A 24,761-nucleotide genomic window follows, 5' to 3' on the forward strand; every position below is an offset into this window, starting at 1 on the left:
ACAGCCCCCCTCCAAGTAGCTCATGAAGCTCCCCCTCAGCACTCATCTTCCCACACACAGGCATCATTGTGCCCGCGCCCAGACCTCTGTGTGCAACAGCAAACTCCTGTTTGCAGGCTCCCTTGTGATAAAAGCCTCTAAAAATGCACATGCTCAGTGACATGCTCAAACCTTCTTTAGCGCCAAAGCAGTTGCACAGTCAGCACCTTTAGCCTGGCCTCCAGCCTGGACAGATATAGGTTGCCACAAGTACTCTCCAGGTCAAGTTGCTAAGCAGCTGCAAGTCTCAGATGTGAGCCAATCACAGAGCACACATTGGCTCTCTGCTATCGGTTTACCATTCTGCTCTTGCTACAGAATGAACCTAATGCGGAAACTTGGGTACAAAAAAAATAATGCAAATATATTCCAACCACTTCACCCTTGCATTCTGACACAACACAATAATCCTTCCATTTCCCAAGAGAGATATGCAACTAAATACACTGTATCCTATTTTAACCGGGGAAACCAAAAGCCTTCTCCTGGACATTCATTCCTAAGGGGCTACCATCCGTATCTTCACTTCTGTCACATATAAGTAATAAAGTCTTCAGCAATCTCTGATATGTAAAATAAGGCAAATTGTTGATTACCATGGCCCATCAGTGACAGAGGACATTGCCAAGGTTGCATTTTCTGTGGCCTCACTTGAAGTGGCTCTTTCACCTCTCTAAATTGTCTTACAGCAAAACCCTGCCATTGTTTAAATAAGACTTTCAGGAAGTCACTGACAGCCATTCTTGCATACTTGAAAGCCATGTAGTATTTTGCTCCTCAGCGTCTGCATTGTGCCCTTTTTTCTCTTTTGTATCTAAGGAAATGAGTTCCTTCACACAATGGAGACAAAAGTTTCCTTTGCTTCCTCAAATAATGGCAACTCCATGCAATTCCATTTGGGGCAATACAAAAACTTGTGTGGCATTCTGAGCTGGTTGGCATCCTTGCCATTCCCTCTGCAACACTGGATGTAGCTGCGAGTGCCCTACAAAAAGCCCATGTGACTCTGCCCCAGGGGATCAGAGGATGTTTTGGGGCTGCACTTCCTCTTCTGCTTCTCAGCCCTCTAGCCCTGTCTTCATGTCTATGATTTCCAAGGGCATTGACACAGCCCTTTTGACAGCAGTGAGGTGTGCTAGTCAGGCTCCTGGTATTTCAGGAGCACTGATTCTCTGGCTGCAGGACCTCCTGGGATACCTGCTCTATAGCCCTGGACCAGAGCAGCCTCATTGCTGAGCCCAACTCGGGTCTCAGGACCCCAGGAAGGAGGTTGTCACCCAGACTCCATGCTGGGTAGGGCAATGATCCGTTGACGCTGTTTTGTCCTTTATAGGTCACAAGTACTTCTATGAGCATTTCAATCTGATTCTATCATTTAGCCTTATCTGGGATTAAGGATGGGGGATGCAATGTTACTGCCATTTTACAGATAAGAAAGCAGAGACACAGAAGATGCCCCGGGTCATATGAATAACTGAGGGACTCAGTATGAAATGCTGTTGAGTAATACTACTGCTCGTATTCCTAACAACAATAACAACAATAGTAGCTTATGAATACTATGCGTACGAGTACTGACAGAAAGAATCTAGTGCACATTAGAAAATCAATGCTTCTAATTAAATTTCGCAACTTCAGTTAATAATCCTCTGGCGAGTATCTCCTATTGAACAGAATCAGCTACATAATTTGTGGGGCCCAATGGCAAATGAAAACTTGGGCACCTCTTTCAAAAATTAAGAATTTCAGCACTATGACAGAAGAGCAGCAAACCAAGCTTGGAGCCCTTCTAAGTAGAGGGCCCTATGAGACTGCACAGCTCACAGACCCTGCTTTTGAGCCCTCGAGAGCCAGTGAAGTTTTTAGGACAATGTTTAACTGTAGAGGCAAGGCAGGAAACATGTTACTGGTTTTCCGATTCTTCTCATTTCATGAAAACTTTTGGTTTTGTTACCTCTTGTAAATTTGTGCATCACCAACAGTATCATTAGTACCAGAGAGGTGTCACAATTCCTACATGACAAATCAATTTTTTTCACTGATTCTTTTTTTATGATTTTATTTATTTTTAGAGAGGGGAAGGGGAGGAGAAAGAGGGAGAGAAACATCAGTGTGTGGTTGCCCTCTTGTGTGCCCCCAACTGGGAACCTGGCCTGAAACCTAGGCGTGTGCCCTGACTGGGAATCCAGTTGGCGACCCTTTGGTTCACAGGCTGGTGCTCAATCTACCAAGCCACAACAGCCAAGGCTGATTCTTAAGATAATGTACTTCTTGTGGAGTTCTGATTCATTTTGATGACCCTCTCAAATACCCTTTCAAAAACCAAAAAACTAGGAAAGCAGCTGGATCACCTTTCCTTCCTCTCTTAGGCCCTTCATTTAAGAAAGGATACGTTGAGTATGTTAAAAACTAAAGTAAGCCATAATGAGGAGTAAGGTTCCCTCTGTTAACCCAATTATGAAAAACAAGTAGTGTCATTGAAGGCACAGCCTCACACAAGGCTGTGCTAAGTAGTTCTCACAACAGACATGCTAGACATTTTCAGTCTGGAGAGGTCCAGTCTGTCCCCAGCTATAGCCCCACCCATCATGATTTTTCCTTAGCCCTCCTATTTCCAAGCCACAATACACATAAAGAATGCTAAAAACCCATCAAATATCCCTGGCTGGTGTGGCTCAGTGGTTTGAGTGCCAGCCTGTGAACCAAAGCATTGCTGGTTTGATTCCCAGTTAGGGCACATGCCTGGGTTGTGGGGCCAGGTCCTCAGGTGGGAGAGCATAAGAGGCAACCACACATGGATGTTTCTCTCCCCCTCTTTCTAAAAATAAACAAAATCTTTTTTAAAAACCATCAAGTCAGATGAAACATGTAATGTAATGTTATTTAAGTACACTACGATCATTTTTTTAACTTTTAAAGATATTTATTTATTTTATTTTTAGAGAGAGAGGAAGAAAGAGAGGGAGAGAAACATCAATGTGTGGCTGCCTCTTGCACCCTACTGGGGACCTGGCCGGCAACCCAGGCATGTGCCCTGACTGGGAATCGAACCGGTGACCCTTTGGTTCACAGGCTGGTGCTCAATCCCCTGAGCCACACCAGCTAAGACCAATCAGTTTTTAAATGAGAACCATGTTTTGTTTCTTGTAAATATAATAATACGTAGAAAAGTGTATTTACTAGGCTGGTTGATATCTTGGAGTTTGGCTTCCTGCACTTCATGATCCTTTTTTCTTGACAAATGACTTACCGTACTTAACTAATTCTAAGATGTTATTTTCTTCGCATTTTCACATCTCTGAAATCAGAATGCACCTTTTAACCAAAGGAATTTTACAATCACTATCAGCCAGGAGACATTTGAAAGGGAGCTTTCATTACCAGTATATACTCAAACTTTGTGGTGGCTTATCATGATATATGATAAAAATATGCATCTAAATAAGCCAGAAAAGTTCTTTCAGTAAATATAAAATTAAAATTCCATGGATATGAAAGCATTACATGAGAATTTATTTGGAAGTGGTTTTCTTTTTCTTTCTTGGTATCATATAAAAATGTAATTACATAAAAAAGCATCTCAAATGTAATGAATCATTTCATATCTTCAATAGAGTGCAATATCTGCCAATAGGTACTAATAAAAGACTACATTTTAGCCCTGGATGGTGTAGCTCGGTGGATTGAGCGCGGGCTGCAAACCAAAGCATCGCAGGTTCGATTCCTAGTCAGGGTACATGCCTGGGTTGCAGGCCACGGCCTCCAGCAACTGCACATTGATGTTTCTCGCTCTCTCTCTCTCTTTCTCCCTCCTTTTCCTCTCTAAAAAATAAATAAATAAAATCTTTTTAAAAAGACTACTTTTTAAATGTCTTTAATGGTATGCTGTTTTGGGTTTGTTTCTTTGTTTTTTATTTTTTTCTGCTTACAACTAGAGATTCCCCAACCTGGAAATCCAAACACTAGTAAAAGGTACTAGACTAGCTACACTGGAACACAGAAAAATGGACAAATCATTTCTTTCCTGTGGTCATATTTTCAGAGGAAGTCAGAGAATTCCATTATAAGCTCTAGAGAAGCACTATCACATAATATATATATTGTAAGCCACATATGTAATTTTAATTTTTATGTTGTAACATTTTAAAAAGTTTAAAAACCAGGTGAAATCAATTTTAATAATGTTCTTTAACTGAACATATCCAAAGTATTATCATTTCAACATGTAATTAATATAAAATATTAATAAATGATTTTATTTCTGTTTGTCCTATCTCAGAAACCTGGCATATATTGCTATTTCATACTTTCACTATAACTCCGTTCACACAAGCCACATTTCAAATGCTCAATAGCCAGCCTGTGGTTAGTGGCTCCCATATTGGACAGTGTAGGTCTAGTTGATACATACACTTAGCAGCAAAATAAAATAATTCCTTCCAGGATATTTTGCTCAAACACGATCAGTCACAGAAGTGTTTGGCAGGAATTCAAGAGCAACAGCTACTTCCACTGCAGTCTTATGAATGTGAACTACCATAAACTGATTAATCCAACAGTGACTATACATTGCTCTGGAGCAATGCTGCTTAAGACAGTCTAGAACACTGGTTTTCAAACTAGGCTACTGGTACGTGAACTCTTTGCAACAAGTGTGCAACAGGGAGAGTTTGCAGGGAATCCACTCTGTGGTTCTTGATTTGCATATGTATTTCTGCCTGTAATTGATCTGCCTAATAAACAAAAATTTTCCCACATGCTTAAAATTAAGCATTATCCCTGGCTGCTGTGGCTCGGTACACTGAGCACCGGCCTATAAACTGAAAGGCTGTTGGTTCCACACACACCTGGGTTGCGGGCTGGGTCTCCCTATTTGGAAGTGCGCGAGAGGCAACCAACTGATGTACCTCTCGCACATCAATGTTTCTCTCTCTCTGTTTCTCCCTCCTTTCCCCTCTCTCTAAAATAAATAAATACAATTTAAAAAATAAATTAGCCCTGGCTGGCATAGCTCAGTGGATTGAGCTCGGGCTGGGAACCAAAGTGTCCCAGGTTCGATTCCCAGCCAGGGTACATGCCTGGGTTGCAGGCCATAACCCCCAGCAACCGCACATTGAAGTTTCTCTCCCTCTCCCTCCCTCCCTCCCTCCCTCTCCCTCTCCCTCTCTCTCTCTCTCTCTCTCTCTCTCTCTCTCCCCCCTCCCTCCCTTCCCTCTCTAAAAATAAATAAATAAAATCTTTAAAAAATAAAAAATAAATAAATTAATTAAAATGAACCATTATTTTCCAGCTATTCTCAATACTCATAACTTAAATCTGTCATTACCTGAAAAGCACCTCCTAACTAATAGCAGCATACACTGTTGATTCTGATTCTATTAAATATAACTGGAATGTTTCCCTGTACTAATAGAGTATTTACACAGGTAAAACTTATGCCTAGAAATTATATGTGATTTCTTTCAGGTAAGGTACATCATTCATTAAACTAGTTAAAACCTATTTTCTCAGATTGTATCTCGAGATATCTTTTCTAATTAAAGTCAATCTTACTTCATTTTATAAATAATCACATTATTTTCTTTTTCTAAGATTTTATTTATTTATTTTTTAGACAGAAGGGGAAAGAAGGAGAAAGAAGGAGAAAGAAAGTGGGGGGAAACATTGATGTGTAAGAGATACATCGATCTATTGCGTCTCTCTCATACATGCCCCAACCAGGGACCTGGCCCACAACCCATGCATGTGCCCTGACCAGTAATCAAACTGGCAGCGTTTCAGTTTGCCCAACCCACTGACCCACACCAGTCAGGACAATAATCCCATATTGTCTACCACCTATGACCAAAAATAAAATATAGTTTGCCAGACCAACTATTTTTAGCTATATGTATTTTTCTCTTTCATAAATATGCTTGAAAAATTTGATTCTGTGGTCTAATAACATTAATGGATTTTTTCAATTGTTATACAAGGTGGGAAAAAGTAGGTTTACAGTTGTAATAAAAATAACACAATAATTAATAAATAATAATGCAAGAATAAACTGTTTCATGTATTCACAACTGTAAACCTACTTTTGCTTTCCCCTGTATATGATTCTTAATTATTTCCAGAAATGCAACAATAGAGTTCTAAAAACATATGAGGATTTGTTTACCAAAGGAAATTATGACTGCCAACAGATTCTTTGTTTCATACGTGAATTATAATGTTAGCTATATATTCCATTGTTTGGTTTGAAATTACATGAGAAACAGAAGTATTTGATTTCTTAACCTACTTTGAAGTGGATATAAATTTCATTATTATTCCAATTTTCTACATAGTTTGTTGGTAAACTATTTAGCACTCATTGTCCCATAATTGATTCCTCCATGGTTTTAATAATGTTCTTCAGAATGTGTATATTAATTCATTTTTTTACATTGAAAAGTGAAGTCAGACATTTTTTTGGAAGATATAGCTGATTTGGCTGATTATCTTGATATGAACATTGCTTTGCCAATCAAGTTATATTATAAATATTTTCTATGAAAACAATGATCCAAAGCTGTGGTCTAATTCATTGGATCATGCAAAATGTGATTAAATCATGTTATTTAAAAGCACAAGTATTTATAATATGCCTGAAGTAATAACTCTGCAAATAATTAAGTTTATGATAATAAATTTCAGATACTAACTTGAAGATGTGTGATGGGATAGATAGTTTCTCAAAATTATTTTAGGTGGCCTATATTTAAAAAGTATGAAGACCACTGCTGTAGAACAGTCTCTGAAGTCCAGAGGAAAACTGAGGTGGGGGTTTGGGGAGTAAGCCATGAAATTTAGAAAGGTTTTTTTATGTTATACCTATTTCTAATTTCTGAATATAGTAGAAACCACTTTAACTTGATGTATACTAGCTTATTTGGCAAGGAGGTTGTGCAACATGGCAATAGGTAAAATCTTAGGAATGTTTCTGAGCAATCCACAAATACTGCACTTACTCAATATGGTCACTAGGTGGCAAACGTGCACGTGGCGGGAAGCCCTCTTCCTCCTCTATCACTGGCTCACTCAATCTTCCATCTCCTCCTGCAAAAAGGAAAAAGATACAACAACATGACATCACGGCAGACAACAACATCAGGAAGCCTTTGTTTTAAGTCTTTACTTTTACCAGGGAAAGGGATCATAATAAGCCCTTATGATCTCTGAGAATTTCAGCAACGACCTTGTCTATGAAAATCTATTCTTCATGAATACCATTTACAAATAATGCTAATGAACACATCTCTACAATATACACGTGCACTTTCACCACAAAATCCAAACACTACCTAGCTAGGAACTTCAGCTCTTACAAAACCAAAAAGCAGCAGCAGCAGCATCTATGACATTCCATACATGAGGCTAAGCCCTTCATTTCACTGAATCTTCAAACTGCTCTAAGAGGTAAGTGCTAATATTACTTTTCATTTTACAGGTGAAAAAAAAAGCAGAAAAATGGCTCCAAGTCATTGAGCTAGTAAGTGCTGCAGCTTAGATGTAAATAAGGGGTTTGGATTGGTTTTCAAGTTTGATAGCCATGCGCTCCAGTTTCACAGTGCGCGATGTTTCAGTGGTGTGTGTGTCTACGTACCTTTCTATACTTGGCTATGTATGTTTCTATTTCTTTGCTTTCCTGTGATTCTATGCCTGTGATTCTGCGCATGTGGAATTATGTGTGTGTGATCAAACAACATGTGCACTCCAGATCTTTTTGAGATCATTCTGGTAATTTCTACATCTGCTTCAATACAATCATCAGAGGGAGCTCGATGATTTTCATTTCATTTTCTTAAAGAGGCTAAGTCACATTAAAAGTCACAGCTTCCTTCGAAAAAGTATTTAAATATTTGCGTGTCGTTTTATATGTGGTTGAATCTTTGTGTTTTCATATGTATATATCTGCATGAGTCTCTATGGCTGTTTCTGTTTAAGTATGATTGAGTCCATGTATGCCTGTGTTGGCACATGTATATAAGTGTGTGCATTCACACATTTGATGTACATTTAGGACTGTATGCCGAATGGGCATAGGAGTACAATTGTAGACCATTGTGTGTGTGTGTGTGTGTGTGTGTGTGTGTACCAATTGTGCATATATTGGCATGTCAGGGTGCACATCTGTGCATTTGAGTCTCTGCATATGTCTACATTTTTAATGTGTTTAGATCTGCATTTTCTGTAGATATATATGTGTGTGTGTGTGTCTCTTTTATATGCTGAGGATGTTGTATATTTGGGACATACATCTTACATCTGAGTGTACATCTGCATATGTGTTTACAGGGTGGGGCAGAAGTAAGTTTACATTTGTGAATACAAAAAATGCAGAGTTTATTATTGTATTATTATTTATTAATTATTGTATTCTTTTCCATGTGAACAACTGTAAACCTACTTTTGCCCCACCCTATATGTGTCTGTACGTGCAAATGCATTTATAGAGTTCTGTGTGCATATACCTTTAAGAGGGGTTTGGCGTGTGTCACCCTGTAACTGGGTGAGATCTTGTCTTTTAGGGGTGTAGTGTCCACATCTATGTGTACATGTGTAAGTCTGTAGGACTGAACCTCTATTCCCATGTATTTAACTACATGTGTATAAGATGCGTTCGCCTGTGTATATCTTTCTGTAGGTCTTTATGCCTGTGCTTATGTGTATATAGGCTTCTTCATTTGAAAGTCTCTGCTAAATCTATCCATCTATCTCTGTCATATCTCTCTATATATGAAAGCATCTCTCTCTAAATGTATATACCACTGTCTGTATGGTATGTACAGGTAGATATCTCTTTATGGATCATGTTTTATCCATATGTGCATGTATGTGTCTCCATGTACAAGTACATTTATGTGTGCACAACTTTGTGCTGTGTATTTGCCTATGTACACTCACATGCATGAATATTCTCATGTGTGCCCCATGTGCATTTCCATACCTATGCATCTGTACATATTTAGATGTGGTCATGGCAAGTATGAACACTTAGGTTACATGTGCAGGCGTGAGCATACTTATGCACATGTGTTTTAATAACAACTATGCTTCTGTGTATATATGCATGTGACTCTGTGTGCATGAAAGTGCCACTAAGTACACTTTTAAAACACATTTATCTACCTATGAATGAAATCTCTGTTTTGCTGTTTGTTTAAATGTCATTATCTCTGCAAAGCAGTAAAAACACATACACCAGTTTCTGTATATGAATGACTCTGTGTATGTATATGGGTATGAGTGCACACAAACATACATGTATCTGTGCAGGTGTGTGTATATTTATCTACATTTCTGCATAAATGTGTGGTGGTGTCTCGAAATGTGCATCATGAGCCTCCAGAAGCATCTGAGTGCTTTTTTTGTGTGTATTTGTTTTTTTTGCATCTTTGAGGTTATAAATCAGTAAACAGATAGGATGGTATATATATATATGTCTCTGTGTTCTCTGAGTCAGTGTAAGTGGAGTGTATATTTATGTGTACATATTGCTCTGTGTCTACACACATAACTGTGGGCATTTGTATGTATATGTGTATCTGTGTATCCATGAGATGATGCCTATTGGGACTCCTGGTTTTGTTTGTATTTGTGCAAACAAATGTCTGGCTGGGGCTTTAACAATGTATGCTCTGTAGGATTACGACAAACCTGTAGGTCTCTGTCAGTATAAACATCTGTGACACTGCATGTATGTGTCTGTATTCTGTTGGATATGCACTAATCTATAACAAATATATGTGTGTGTAACTGTGAACACTTTCTTCTGGAAAGATTTTCCTGGTCATCTCCACCCCTGCTTTTCTACAATACAGCCAGCAGAGGGCGCTCAAGATTGTCTTCCTCTCTGGAAGTTGCCAAGGAAATAAACATTAAAAGATAGCCTTCTTTGAAAAATGTTGATTATTGAAGATGGTAACTATGGTCTAATAATATAGGCTTTTTATAATTTAAAGACAAAGAGCAGGTGGCTGCTCTGATCTTCCAATCCCACAGCCATTGTTGGAGACCCTGGCACGTACCTTCCTTCCCATCTGTGGCCCTAGGCAGGGTCCATATGCTGCCTCCTCCATCCTTCTGGCTCCCCAGGCTTGCCTGTTACAAAGGGCTCCAAAGTTACTTCTTCCTTCTTCCCTAGAAGACAGGAACCAGTGTCATCCCAGTATCTACATGAGGACTAGGATCAGAGAATTAGAGTGCATTGTGTGGGTCACAGGGCCAATCGGTGGCAGAGGCAGAATTAAACACCAGACCTGACTGACACCATGCCCATATTCCTTCTGTTCAACCACTGACCACGTCCACTATCGCATGTGCCCCCGTCCCAGCACCAGTGAGTGGTGGGGCCAAGCCTGGGACAGAAATTCTCATTTAATTCTTGGAATAGCCTAAAAGGAAGTATTTCACCATGTTTACAAATGGATATACAGGCTCAGAAAAGTGAAGTCACTTCCCAAGGCTCTGTGTGACCATGCAGGTCCTCGGTTGGTATCCTGTGGAGCAACATATCGTTGAACATTAAATGTGATAGAGTGCGGACCTCGAAACATGAACCTGTATGTTCTAGAGTGAGCATTACATCATATGCTGCTTTTCTTTGTGAGGTATGCTTTCTGACTACAGTCTAGCAAGTCTTGGTATTACTAAGGGTATCCATAAACTTTTGGGCAAGTTTGCATGTTGTGGGGTGAATATGTATGTTGTGGATTATATCTCTCTGTGTATGTAGTAGCATGAGGCTGGGAGAACCACAGGGGTGTGTCCCTGCCATCAGAGCCAGTTTATGGATTAAGTACCATGTCTCTGTGTAGTGGTGTAAGGTTAAGTATTGTAGGATGACTCAGGTGGGTGAGGTACATCTGACTGTGGTACAGAAAACCTTTTTGTTACAAGGGAAGAGTCTTTGTATTGTGGGTTGATTCTATGTGTTTTGGGGTGATGAGTCTCCTGTTGCGGGGTGAGTCTACCTGAAGGAAGGTGAGTCTAGGTGTTGTGGGGTAAATATATGGGTTGTATGGTGTGTTAGTAAATTGTATGTCTTGCGAATGGGTTTTGTGAGCTGTCGAACTGTGACTAGTATGACTCATGCATGCACTGTGAGGTTGTTCTCTACAGTAGGGAGGCACAGCTAGGAGGTGTGAGGTAAAGCCATGCGTTGTGGGTTGCCTATGAATAATGGGCCTTGTGGGTACTGATCATCTGGTTTGGAGTAACTGTGCTTTGTGGGAATGATTCTCAGTGTTGTGAATTTTATAGCTGTGATTTTTTATTTTTTGGATATACTGTCCTGGAAATCTCTGGATCATGGAACATGTCCTCACATTGTAGGGCATGTGTAGGTGTTGTGGTCTATACCTTGCAGTCTGTAAACTGTGGGATAGATCTTGGAGTAATGGGATGAGACTGTGTGCCATGGATTGATTCTAGAAATTCTATAATAAATTATTGCCTCTGAGGGGCAGTGTTTGCATCTTAGGGTATGTCTGTGCCTTATGGGAAGTTTATATGAGTTTTTTTAAAAGGCGGGGGATTTCTTGGGTGTGGGGTCGTATCTCTATATAGTATGGCATTTGTAGAGGTTGTGGTCCAGTGTTGTGCATTACAGGGCAAGGCTGTATTATATGGGTTAACTCTGGATATGGTATTGCATGTGTCCTGGTGTTGTCAAGAGCATGCAGGTTATTAGAGACAAGCTTGGGTGTCGGGGAGCCGGTGTCTGTGCTTTGGACTGCTCTGTGCGCTGTAAGACATACCTGCCTTATGGTGTGATTTTGGCTTGTGGGGTATGCACGTATGTAACCAGTTTGGGATCTTTATATTGGGCGATGATTTATTTTGTTGCAGGAGTTTGTGTGGTAGGGCATGGCTGTGTACCATAGGGTATTTCTCTCAATACTGTGGGGCATGTCTGTATATCAGGAGTTTTGTCTGTAGTAGTGTGGATCATGCATTCATTTTGTGGAGTGATGTGAAGCTGTAATGATACTTTGTGTACATAGGGGAATCTCAGTGATGAGGGGCATGTCGGTGTGTTGTGAGGGCAACTTCATATGGGTTGAGTTTGTATGTTGTGATTTGGTTCAAGGTGTCTTGGAGTGAATTTGCATTTTGAAGAAAGTCTGACTATCGTGTGCTCATTCTGGAACTGTGAGACCGTCTCTGTATTTTCAAGAGATTTTGTACATTGTAGGATGCACCTTTTCATTAGAGGTTTTGCCCAGGTGTTGTGGGGGTGAATACATGCACCATAGACTGTGTCTAGGTTGAGGGTAAAGGTTATCTCGTAAGGCAAAGCTGTGTTGCAAAACACATCTGGGGAGGACAGTAAGCATGCAACATGGACATGCCTTCACCCTGCGGGGTGAGTCTGTGCACCCTAGGGCAATTTGGGGGGCTGGAAACACATGTTTTCTCTGTAAAGTATTTGTCTTGTGAAGAAATTGTATGTGTTTTGCGGTAAATCTGTGCATCAGAATGCAATTTTGTGTCCATGGTAGAAACTTTTGTGTCATAGAGTGCATCTGTCTATAGTAAGTTAGCTGTATAAGGGTATTATGGAGCTAGTGTGTGCATGGTAATACATCTTCATGTTGTATGACAAGAGTATGAACCTGGGGGTGTGGCTGGATATCTGTGGTCTATTCTTACTCTAGTGGGGTGAACTTATGTTTTAGAGTAAGGCTATACATTATAGGGAGATTTTTGCATTTTTGTGGAACTTACCTCTATGTTATAGGGTATATCTCAGTGTTATGGGGTAAATATGGGCTTTTGGGGGACAAGCTTGTTCATTTCAAGTTCATTGCAGGTATAATGAGGTGCTTCTGCAGTATTATGGTGTAAGACAGTTTTGAGGCAAACCTATGTGTTATAGTAATATTGGGTAACTTAGGGAGCAAGTCTTGGCAGTTTTGGAGAATTTTGAACTGTGAGGCAAACTTATGCATTGTGATGTGATTCCGTGTGCTGTGGTGGGAGTCATGTCACGGAGCATGATTGACATCTTAAGCTGGTCTAGATATTGAGAAGTGACTGTGGGAGCTATGGCAGAGGCTGGGCACTGTAAGGCTCAGAGGCATGTCGTGTGGATGGTTTCTTTGTGTGGTACTGCATGTTCGTGTGTTTAGGAGCATAGGTGGTGGTTGTGGAGTATTCTGAATTATTTGCTTTGTGAATGAGTCTATGCATTGTGTGATAACCCTGTGTACAGGGGTGCAAGTCTATGAATTGTAGTATGATTTTGAAAGTTGTGTAAAATTCTATACATTGCAGGTAAGCCTATTTTCTGTGGCATGTTTTAGAGCTATTGGATGAGACTATGGTGGTGGGGGAGGGGTGGGTCTATGCATTTGAGTATGTAATCAGATGTTAGAAGGGGTCCGTTCATTATGGAGTGTATGTTTTTAGAAATGTTCATAAGTTATTATGCAATAGTGTGTGTTTCTAGGAAGTCTCTGTCTTATGAGGCAACTTTGTGTATTGTGGGATGAATACAGGAGTTGTGGGAGAAGCTGTCCATTTTGGAATGAATGTGTTTTTATGCACTTTGGGGTACTGTGAGGTTAATCTGGATGTTGCAATAAGAATTCTGTGGTATTGCAGGATTCTGTGCACTGTTTTCAGAGTGTTCAAGTTGTGATTGTTTTCTGTATATTGTAATATGTGCCTGGGCATTGTGGGACAAATATGAGTTGTGAATTTATTCTAAGTGAGGGTAAATCTATGTGTTATCTATGTTTGGTGCGGGGTGGGCTTGTGTATTTTTGGCTGAGTGTGAAGGTCTGGTAGAAGTTTGGGAATGGTGTGGTGTGTGGTGAAGTGAGTCATCATTCTCTGAGACAGGTCTGTGAGTTGTTGGTCGTAGTGTGCACTCTGATGCAATTCTGTACATCCCGGTACAACTAAAACACTTGTAAGCTGAGTGTGAATGGTGGTGTTTCTTTATATCCTCTGTAGGGCAACCATAGGTTTGGTGATGGTGTTTCTATGGGACATGTTTATATATTTTAATATGATTTGACAGATGTTTTTAGAGCCTGTGTGTTGCACTGTGTTTGAGACTCTGTGGGCCAAATCTGTGTGCACAGGTCTGAGATGTGTGGAGGCAGTGTTCTGTGGGGCAAAGTGTGTATTAGGCTAATTGATGTCTTGAACAGTGAGCTGAAGGGCCCGCAACATAAATCTGTGCATTATGCAAGGGGGTCTATACACCTGAAAGCAAGTCTCTACACTGTAGGTAGTTTCTACATGCTGTAGTGCTTGTGTGTGCCCTGCTTGGGCTGATCTTTGCACCATCAGGTAAGAAGATTAATGGTACAATTGTTCTATATATTGTAGGACAGATTGTGTATTGTGATACAATTCCATGCCTTCTTGGGTGAGGTGGTTAAGTATTGTCATTGACCTTAAGTGGTTTGGGGTCAGTCTTTGTGCTGAGATATGTGTGTGTGACACATATATGTGTCATGAGTTGACCCTATATAACATGTGGGGAGTCTATACGCTCTGAGGTGGTTTTGTGTGCTTTGGTGTGGGTCTGAGTGGTGGCCAGAGTCTTGGCACTATACCTGGGAATGGTGAAGGGTGTCTAGATGACTGTGTTATGGGGGGGGCGGGTATGCTGGAGCATACACGTAAGTTGAAGTATGTTTCTGCACTGCAGGGAGAGTCTTGTGACATGAGATGTGCCTTTGCATTGTCACTTGATACTGTGCATTGTGGGGCATATCAGTGCTCTGGGATATGATTCTGTGCTTTTTGGGAAGAGTCCAACTTGTGTGTCTGTGACTGTCCATTGGCTTGTTTGCGATTCTGAATGCTGTTCGATGAGCTCATAGTTGGTGGACTGAGCCTGTGCAGTGGGCTGTGCATGAACATTGTAAAAGTTGGCTTTGAGCTGCAACACAGCTCTAGGTGCTTTGTTGCTCCTATTCTCCCTACAGGCCAGGTGTTTGCATTGCAAGGTGAGGGTGTGATTGAGGCACCTCTCTGTTTAGGGCATGTCTGTGCACTGTGGTGTAGCTATGCGCTTCTGAGGCAAGGTTGTGTGCTGTGCATTTTTGTCTGTGCATTAGTAGTATGAAGTTTGGGGGTATCATGGAATGACTGTGGGCATTATTAAATGATTCTGGATGTTGTGGCACAAATCTGTGCATCCTGGGATATGCCTTTGTGTTTTGGGACAAGTCTAGGGGTTGTGGTATGGGATCAGACTGAGCAGGATAAAATAGTGCTTCATGGAATAAGTCTGTGCATTGTGGATGATTAAGTGTTCTGTGATACATGTTTGCATTGCATACGCAGTGTTCTGACATCTGTCAGGACTGTGGTGCATGTCTATGCAATATATGGTGTGTCCAGGTGTGATTTGAAAAGTCTGTGTGCTGAGGGGTATATCTATGCATTATAGGGCCTCTTATGTGGTGAGGAAATTACAAAAGAGTGAACATGGGTATCGGTTCTAGTGTTTTCATTGTGAAGTGACTGTGTTCATTGCAGAGCAAATCAGCTTTGCAGAGTGAGTCTGTGCATTGGGATTCCAACCCATGTATGTTAGGAGAGTCAGTGTGTTGCATGGTAAGCCTTGTGTTATGAGGCAGGTCTATGCATTGTGGGGTTTATCTGTTTTGTTGGGGTTTATACTTGGTTTGCAGGGCATGATTTTACTGTGTGACAAGCGTGGTCATTGTGTGGCAGTCTGGGCATTGTGGGGCACCCCTTAGCATTGTGCTATTATCTTCAGCATGGTGGGGGGAGGTTGTGGGTAGTGGTTGTGTCCATACTTTGAGAGGCATGTGTGTTGTGTGGCATATTTCTGGGTTGTAATCTGTCAGCAGTGAGTTGACTCTGGATGTTCTGATGTGAGTGTGGGTAATGCAGGCAGAGAGTCAACATTGTGGGAGACATCTATGCATAATGGGGCGTGTCTGCGGTTTGTGGGATAAGTCTGTGATCACAGGTTGTATTTGAGTGCTATGGTCCCTGCATATCTATTGGGGAACTGCATGGGGACAACTGAAGGTGTTTGGGGCCATTGCATTTTGACATAATTCTGATCCCTTGGGGGCTTTGGGTTGGGGGTGATGTTTGTCCATTGTAAAATACTCCCAGGAATTGTGAGGCTAGGCTGTGCACGGTGGGGCAAGATGGAATGTTGTGATGGTGTCTCTGCTTTGTGGGAGGAGTCTGCATTGTGCAGTTCGGTCTGTACATTATAGGGCACGCTGAGGTATTGTGTATCAGTTCTGTGCACCACACAGTGTTTTAGTATGTCGTAGGACAAGTCTTGGTAATACAAAAAGAAGGTATTTACTGCTTTAAGTCTTCACTGTGTGGAGCTGATGTGTACGTTATATGCCCAGTAAAGGCACTGTGGGGTGTGTCTACTTTGTCACAGGATTCTGTACATTGGGGATCCTATCTGTGGGGAATGGGCCAATCCACGTGCTATGGGACTGGCATGTGTGCTGTGGGGCAAGTCTGGATTCTGTGGAGAGATTATCTGCATTGTGGGGCAAGTCTGTGCACTGTGGGCAATCTGGGGTGTACAGGTAATTTTTGTGGGTTTTGATAGGTATGTTGTGATACAATCCTGTGTGTTCAAGAAGTCTCTGTGTTGTGGATTATTTCTGCAATATAAAAGTATCGTAAGTTCTTTGTGTTGTGTGGCCAGGGTGCTCCATGGTGAGTATGTGTATTGTGGAGCATCATGTATAGCAGGGGTGTCAAACTCATTTTCACTGGGGGCCACATCAGCCTTGTGATTGCCTTCAAAAGGCCGAAATAATTTTAGGACTGTATAAAGGTAACTCCTCCTTAACTGTTAAGGAGCTGAAATTACATTTGGCCCTTTGAAGGCAACCGTGAGGCTGATGTGGCCCCCTGGTGAAAATGAGTTTGACACCCCTGCTGTATAGGATAGGGTGCAGTTAGTTGAATGGGATGGGTCTTTGCATGGATGTTTCTGCATCACAGATGTTTGTTTATTCCAATGTGTGTCTAGGTATTGTGAAGGGTCTAGGTGTCGCAGAGACTGTATGACAGCTGTTTCTGGGTGTTGTGAGCTAAGTACAGTGAGTGAACACGGGATACGTAAGGACAGGGTGGTGGGAGTGTGAGATGGTGAGGTGATCGTGTGCTTTATGGGGGCACACTCTATGTGTCGGGGTAAATTCTAATTATTTTAGGTGGAGTGTTACCATTATGGTCCAGTCCCATGTGTAGAAACAACAACAATAACAGCAACAACAAGATCAGTTAACATGGGTAATGCTAATTCTGTGCCAGGCACTGTTCTGAACAATGTTTAAGGCATTCGCTTATTTATTCCTCTTAACAACTCTAATGAGTACCAGTGTTACTCCTAATTTATACCTGAGGGAAATAAGGCACAGAGAGGTTAAGAAACCTTTTCATGGTCACACAATTAGTAAATGATACATGTGGGATTAGAATCCAGGCAGCCTGAATCCTAACTGTAAACTTTTGACCACAATCTATACTGCCCCTTTTTTTGTGGGGGCGGGGGGGCGGTAGAGGTTCTACATGTCTTTGGGCATGCCTCTGGGCCTCGGGGGTGGGGGTACATCTACATGTTGCGGCATGTCTTAGGTTGCAGCGCACCTAGGGATTGTCAAATTTATCCAAGTATTGTGGGGCTTATCTGTGAATTGCAGGGTGGGTCCTATTGAAAAGCCATTGTTTTATATAAAGTTCAGAAGTCGAGATGCTGCTATCTGCACTGTGTGGCAATGCTTTTTTTGTTGTGGCCAACTACGTAAGTTGCATGTCAAGCCTCTGCTTTAAGGGACAGGTGTGCAGAGATGTGATTTTGTGAGCTGTCAGAGAATTTTGTGATTTTACTGGAGTAATTATTTTGAAAGGTATTTTCCCTGCTGTGAGTCTAGGCCCTGGATTACGGCACACCTCTGTGCCTTGTGCAATGAGTCTGGGTATTGTTGTCCAGGTCTGTGCTTTATAGGAGTTTGTATATTGTGATGCAATTCTGTGAGACATGGAGAACCATGTTTGCTGTGGGAAATGTGTATATGTTGTACAGGGTCTCCAGGTATTCTGACGCTGATTGTTACATTGTGGGGTGCATTACAGGATGCTTCTGTTGTTGGAGGGTGGAAAGTATGTACAGGTGTTGGTGTGGATGATGCCTGTGCATTTTGGGTTTGTTTGTGTTCACGGAAAGTGTTTTTGTGTGGTGGGGCACATCTGTGCACTGGAGGCAAATGAGCATTTGAGTGGAGAATGAGTTTGTACATTGTGGAGTGAGGGTGTGTGTTATCTAATGCTGAACTCTGTGATGCTTTTCTGTATATGTTAACATACCTCTAGGCATCTTGAGAGATGTGATACGTGTCAGTGAGTGTGTACAGTGTATGTCCGCGAGTGCTAGGCTGTTTTGGAGCAAGTCAAGGTATTGTAGAGCCTGTCTATGTGTCTTTGGATGCATCTGTGCAGGGTGGTAAGGCTGCATCATGAGGTATCCCCAGATTGTTGGGTGAGTCTCTGTGTTGCAGCATGACTCAGTATTATGGTGCAAGTATTATAAATGCAAGAGCATGCATTTAGGAGCATGTTTGTGAAGAGTTCATCTATATACACATTATGTGAAATAATTAGTGTGTGGTAGGAGGTGTTTGTGTAATACAGGGCTTCTTGCTGACTTGTAGGGGGCACTTGTGTATGTGTTCATTGTGTTGTGTTGTGAGACTGTCTTGTGGGATGTGGCTGGGTGTGATGCATGCAGTATGGGCATTGTGGAATGAATATGTGTATTATGGAGCAAGCCTGTGCCTTGCATAGCAAATTTCTTAATCGTGATGCAGTTCCATGTGCCGTGGGTGGCACCTGGTTTGCAGTTCCGTTTGTGTTCTGTGCAGCATGTGGGTGTTGTAATGAGGGGCCTGCATGCTGTGGAGTGTTTATAGATGTTCTGGAGCTAGTCTCTGTGTCATGTGTTGAATCTTTGTGCTGTCACATGATTCTAGGTATTAGAGTTAGACCCTTTTCACCTTAGCAGTAATGGTGAGGGGAGGAGGGTGGACAGAAATATACAGGGTCCAGCACAAATAACGCCCCTTTTTCTTACAAAATCTTTTATTACAAAATCATAAGCATGTCATTCTGTAACATAACAATATCACACTCAAGCACACCATATGACATTTTAGATGGAATGTTCAAATTAAAATTATAAATTATTATACCCATAGTATTTCCCTATCAAGTGCACTCAAGCAGGCCTTACTTCTGCCGGACCCTGTATGAACAATTTTAATAGTTTCTATGTACCAGGCACTGTAATAAGCACTTGACATATCTCAATTCAGTTAATACTCACAACAACCCTTTTCAGTAGATGCTATTGTTACCATTGTTTTACAGATGAGCAAACTAAAGAACAGAGAAATATACTTACTTACCCGAGGTAATACAATTAGAAAGCAATAGAACCTGTATTCAAACCCAGGTAGTATGGGTCCAGAGGCCAAGCTCTTAACCATTACACAAGCTGTGCATCTGCTGTAGCCAGAGTGGCAGCTCAATAGTATGGTAAAGCATGTCTGTAAATTATTATGGAGCTCTCTGCACACTGGAGAATGTTTATGTGCACTGCAGGCTTTCCATTTCAGAGTCAGTCTGTGTTGTGAGGCAATTATGTGCAGTGCAGAAATCTACGCATTTGCAGTCATGCCTGTGGATTTTAAGCTTTGTGGGTGTGATTATGTTGTGGGGCAAGTCTATGTCCCAAAGGGCTTGTCTATATATTTAGGGTGAGTCTCAGTGTTTGTGAGTGTTTGTGTGAGTTGCGGAGCAAGTGTGCACACTGATGGGAGGATCTACACAATGTGGTGGAATTCTGGGTGTGTCTTGTGTATGGGCAGCAGCGTGAGCAGGGAAAAAAGCTCTGCACTTTGAGGTAAATGTGGGAGTGGTAGAGCTAATGGTTGCAAGTGTTTTGGAGTATGTGTTACACTGTGTAAGCACCATAAAGAGCGTGTTTTTTTAAAAAAAATTCTATTTATTTTTAGACAGGGGGAAGAGAGGGAGAAAGAGAGGGAGACAAACATCAATGTGTGGTTGCCTCTCACATGCCCCACCCCCACCAGGGACCTGGGTCACCACCCAGGCATGTGCCCTGGCTGGGAATTGAACCTGTGACCCCTTTGTTCGCAGGCCAGCACTCAATCCACTGAGCTACACCAGCCAGAGCAGGAGTGTGCTTTTGGTGAAGTAAATTTTTATGGCAAGTGTGGGCTGCGACACAATTTGGTGCATATAGGGGTGGAGATTTGTGCTGTGGGATGTGTTTGTATGTATGCTCATCTGGGATGAGTTGCATCAATGCTGTGAAATGAGTGTTTCTATGATCTCAGGCACATCTGAACACTTGGGGAAGAGATTAGGTGTGACTGTGCCATGAGTGTGTCTGTGGTTGAACAAGTCTGCTCATCAAAGGGCCAGTTTGCATGCTGTGATGTAATGCTGTGCATTGTGAAGTGTGTCCATTTACTGAACTTTGTCTGAAGAATTCAGGGTGTGTGTTGTTGCTACAGGGCCACAGTGTGTGTTGTATGGTAACTGCACGGTTGGCGAGGGACTGGATGTTGCTGGGTAAGTGAGTGCACCATGAGGCAAGTATTTGCACTGTGTGATAACTGTGTTTGTTGTAAAATAAGTGAGGCACTGAAGGGAAAGGCTGTGTGTTGTGCCGAGACAATCATAGGAGATACATGGGCTGTAACCCGTACTGCTGCATCTTCATGCTGTGGATGAGCTTGTCTGAGCGCTGTGTGGAGAGTCTCTGTGCTATGGGTTTAATCCATGTACCACGGGCCCAGTCCTGAAGCTGTAGGGGGGAGTCTGGGTTCTTAGGAGCATGTCCTTATGTTGTGGGGTGAGTCTGTGTCTTGGGAGGAAGCCATGCATCCTGGGACTAGTTGCCAGAGGTGACAAGGTTTCTGTGTGCCAAGGGGAGGACATGTGTCCTATGAAGACAATTTGTGTTTGTGGGGTATTATCTATAGGCCGTAGGGAGAGTCTATGTGTTGTGTGGCACCTCACTTTGTGAGACATGCCGTGCTCTGTGGGGAGAATCTTTTGGCTGTGGGGAAAATCTGTGTGTCGTGGGAGATTCTCTGTGCTGTGGGCACAGTCTGTGTTTTGTGGGATGAGTCTGCTTGATGTGGGCAGCGTCTGGGTACCATGGGGCAAGTTCATGTTCTTTGGGGATGGTCTGTGTATTGTGTAGCAAGTCCATCTGTCATGGGAGAGTCTTTGTGTCTCTCTGTCTGGGTCTTCAAGCTATGCCATGAACTGTGTCCTGGGGGGAAGTCTTTGTTCTTGGGAGAGTGTGAGCTCTGGTGTGAGTCTGTGTTTTGTGAGTAGACACTATGTTCTGTGGGATGGCTTCCTCCCAAGACACAGACTCACCCCACAACATAAGGACATGCTCCTAAGAGTGCTGTGGGGTGAGGCTGTGTGCCCTGAGGAGGCTGTGTGTGCTTTGGGATGAAGTCTGGTGAGGGTCCATGTGATGTGAGGGGAGTGTGTGCCCTGTGGAGAATCTTAGCTGTGGGTTTAGTCACTGCGGCATCCGGAGAAGATGTGCTGTGGGGAGAATCTTTGTGATGCGGGAAGTATCTCCTGTACTGTGGAGTATCTGTGTGCTGTGCAGAAATCTTTGTGCTGTAGGAAGTCTATACACCACAGTCAGAGTCCATGTCCTGTGACGAGAGTCTGTGTGCTTTGGGGAGTATTTGTGTGCTATAAGGAATGTCTGTGTCCCGTAGAGTGAGCCTTTTTGCCATGAGAATATGCAGACTCCTGAGAGAATCTGTCTTCTCTGGGGTAAGTGTGAGTGCTGTAGAGAGACTGCATGCCAGGGGAAGGGCCTGTGTCACATGGGCACAGTCCGTAATATTGAGGTTGTCCATGTGCCACGGGTAGAGTCTTTAGGATCAGGTGCTTCTGTGTCCCTTACATGAGTCTTTTTGCTTTGGGGAAAATATGTGTGCCTCTGGGTCTGAGTGATATGGGAAATGTCTCTGTGCTATGGGCCAAAGGCTTTTTGCCGTGGTGTCTGTGTGCCATGGGAAGAGTATAGGGGGAAACGTGGGTTTGTGCTATGTCACTGGCGACCAGTAGGGTATGAGTCTGTCTGTGTCAGTGAAAGTCTGTTCCAGGGCAAGTCTCCTTCAATATCAATGAATAAGAATGGACAAAACTTACACAACAGGTACTATTATCAAACACTGTTCTAAAGGTACTATTACTATCCCCATTTTACATCTGAGGAAAGTGAGGCACAGAGCGATGGTCATTGGTAGAGGTTTGAAACTAGGCAGTCTATTTTCCATGCTCACATGAATCTCCTTGCCCTCTCCCCCGAGGGTGTCAGTGACCTCAAACCCTGGGAAGAGTTCATGGTCAGTGGTGGACATACTGAGAGCAGGTAATTTGAGAGGAAGAAGAAGGAGGTAGTTGTAACCCTTCCAAGGCTTAAAAAAAAAATACAATGCTCTTTATACAATAATGATTGTATACAGCTTAGCCCAGAAAAAATAATATCCTGACCGAAGAATAACTCCCTCAGCGACTCTGGCCCCCAAGACCACTCTTTTGCCTTTGCAGCCTCATTTTGCCACTGAACAGGAGGGAATGGGCAAGCCTTGGCAAGCTGCTGTTGCCAGGGAAACCAGCCTCAACTCACAAACAAATCCTAGCCTACTTCGGCAAGTCAAGAAATGACTGGGGCTGTGGCTGTGAGCCAAAGGTGCCCCTTGCAATAAGAGCAGGCAAGCCATCCTCCCACCCATGCCCCCTTGCTTTCTTTCAGAAGCAATAAAGGCGAGGGGCCAGCTCAAAAATCAACAGAGAAAGAAGGCTGTGTGGGGAATGGAGGTGGACGGTCAACAGTGGGTGGCAGGTAACTTTAATGGTCAAGTATTTCTGTGAGCAACATTTAACCCATCTCCCACTAAAAGACTCGCTGTTTTATGCTTGAGCCTTCTGCCTGCAGTGAGGAGGTGAACCACTGAGATATGCTACTATCTACAAGAAATGGCGGCACAGGTGCTATGGGTTATGACCTGCCCTAACCCCTTTAAGTCCCTAGATCAGAATACTGCCAGAAACAGGCTGGAAAACATTATTTCTGCTCCTCATACACTTTTTACATTTCCATCTTACATAATTCCAGGAACTGAGTCTAGACAGCTTTAATTCTCCACATACCTGAAGAGTAGAATAAGAGGTTGAAGGAAGAACCTTAGGAATAATACTAAGCCCAGGGGGATGTTAGTTTTTGAACACACAATTAGAATGTCAGGTGTGACTCAGAGGAACAGCACATTCAGAGCAGTGGTTTTATACATTTGGATTCCTCCATTTCAATTTGTAAAAAACATTCTAAGGAAAAATAAAAATTTTAAATTGTGAAGAACTGTAAATCCTGTTTGAAAACCACTGCCCTAAACTTCATGTGCCTAGAATTCGTGAAGAGCATAAGCATGAACATGACAATTTAGAAGGCTTCCAGAAGCTGCAAGAAAGTAGGAGTACTATTGTGGAATGTAACTATCTTAGGTAGAGAGAAAATGGCCGACCTGTGGAAAGCTACACCCTACCTAATGAGAGAACAGTCGTTGTCATTTCAAATCAGTGGAAGAAGGTTGGATTATTCAATAAATGATGCTGAAACAATTGGTGACCTATTTGGAAAAAAAACAAAATTAGATCCTACTTCATAGCATACACCAAAATGAATTTCAGATGATTAGAGATAATTGTAGAAAAGGAAGCAATGAAATGGCTAGGGGCAAAATACAGGTGAATATGTTCATCAAAGGAAACACATAAATAAAAAATCAAAAACCGATACTTATGGACATTTAAAAATATAACAGTGTGACATCTAAAAACAGCCCCACCATAAGTGATAAAAAATCAATAGGAAAAAATAATGGGAAAATAATGTTTTTATCACATATGATAAATAAATTAGGCAATATGTATAAGGTTTGAGTGCAGGGGAAGAAACCTTACCATTTAATCCAAGAAGTCCACATCTATACATTTATCCTAAAGGAGGAAACAGAAAAGTACACAGAGATGTATGTGGTAAGTTATAACAGCAAAAATTGCACATGTAAACAAACACTCAATAATCGGACATTTAACGAGACCCTATGTGACTGAAGATTATGCCTCCACAAAGCATCACATTCTTGTGGAATATTGCAAAGTATGGGGAATTTCTTCCAATACCTTGTTTAATGATTAAAGCAGATTGAAAACTATATGTACATATGACTTTCATTATATATATAAATATCTATATCAAATGCATAGAAATTTCTCCATATTTCTATTCATTTGCATGTATTCACAGAAGACAGACTGACAACAATTATGTTAATAGTAATTATCTCTAGGTCATGAGATTATGGGTAATTTTTATAGCCATCTTTATATTTTTCCAAATTTTCTGCAATGACTATATGATATTTTTATGATGTAAAGGGGAAAGACAGCATTTTTAACAAGATACTTTAATAAGTGTTATAAGAGCGGTGGGAGCACAGAAAAGAAAGTCTTGGAATGAAGACAATACAAAGCAAAGATGAAACGCACCCATGTACATACTGACAGAGAACCAAGCAAAACCAAGTCAGAAC

General features: G+C 41.8%; 1 long non-coding RNA gene across 1 annotated transcript in view; it reads right to left on the bottom strand.

Annotated features, from left to right (window-relative positions):
* LOC123819115 overlaps positions 1-23,775 on the bottom strand; it is a 68,002-nt gene extending 44,227 nt beyond the window's left edge. The window contains exons 1-3 of the long non-coding RNA XR_006785778.1: positions 23,712-23,775; positions 10,092-10,203; positions 7,032-7,119 (exon numbers count right to left, since the gene is read on the bottom strand). This is a non-coding gene — a long non-coding RNA (uncharacterized LOC123819115). The remainder of the gene's footprint in view (positions 1-7,031; positions 7,120-10,091; positions 10,204-23,711) is intronic.
* Positions 23,776-24,761: the final 986 nt, after the last annotated feature.

Source organism: Phyllostomus hastatus, unplaced genomic scaffold (assembly GCF_019186645.2).
Source record: "Phyllostomus hastatus isolate PE091 unplaced genomic scaffold, TTU_PhHast_1.1 phas_contig_30, whole genome shotgun sequence".
NCBI lineage: Eukaryota > Metazoa > Chordata > Mammalia > Chiroptera > Phyllostomidae > Phyllostomus > Phyllostomus hastatus.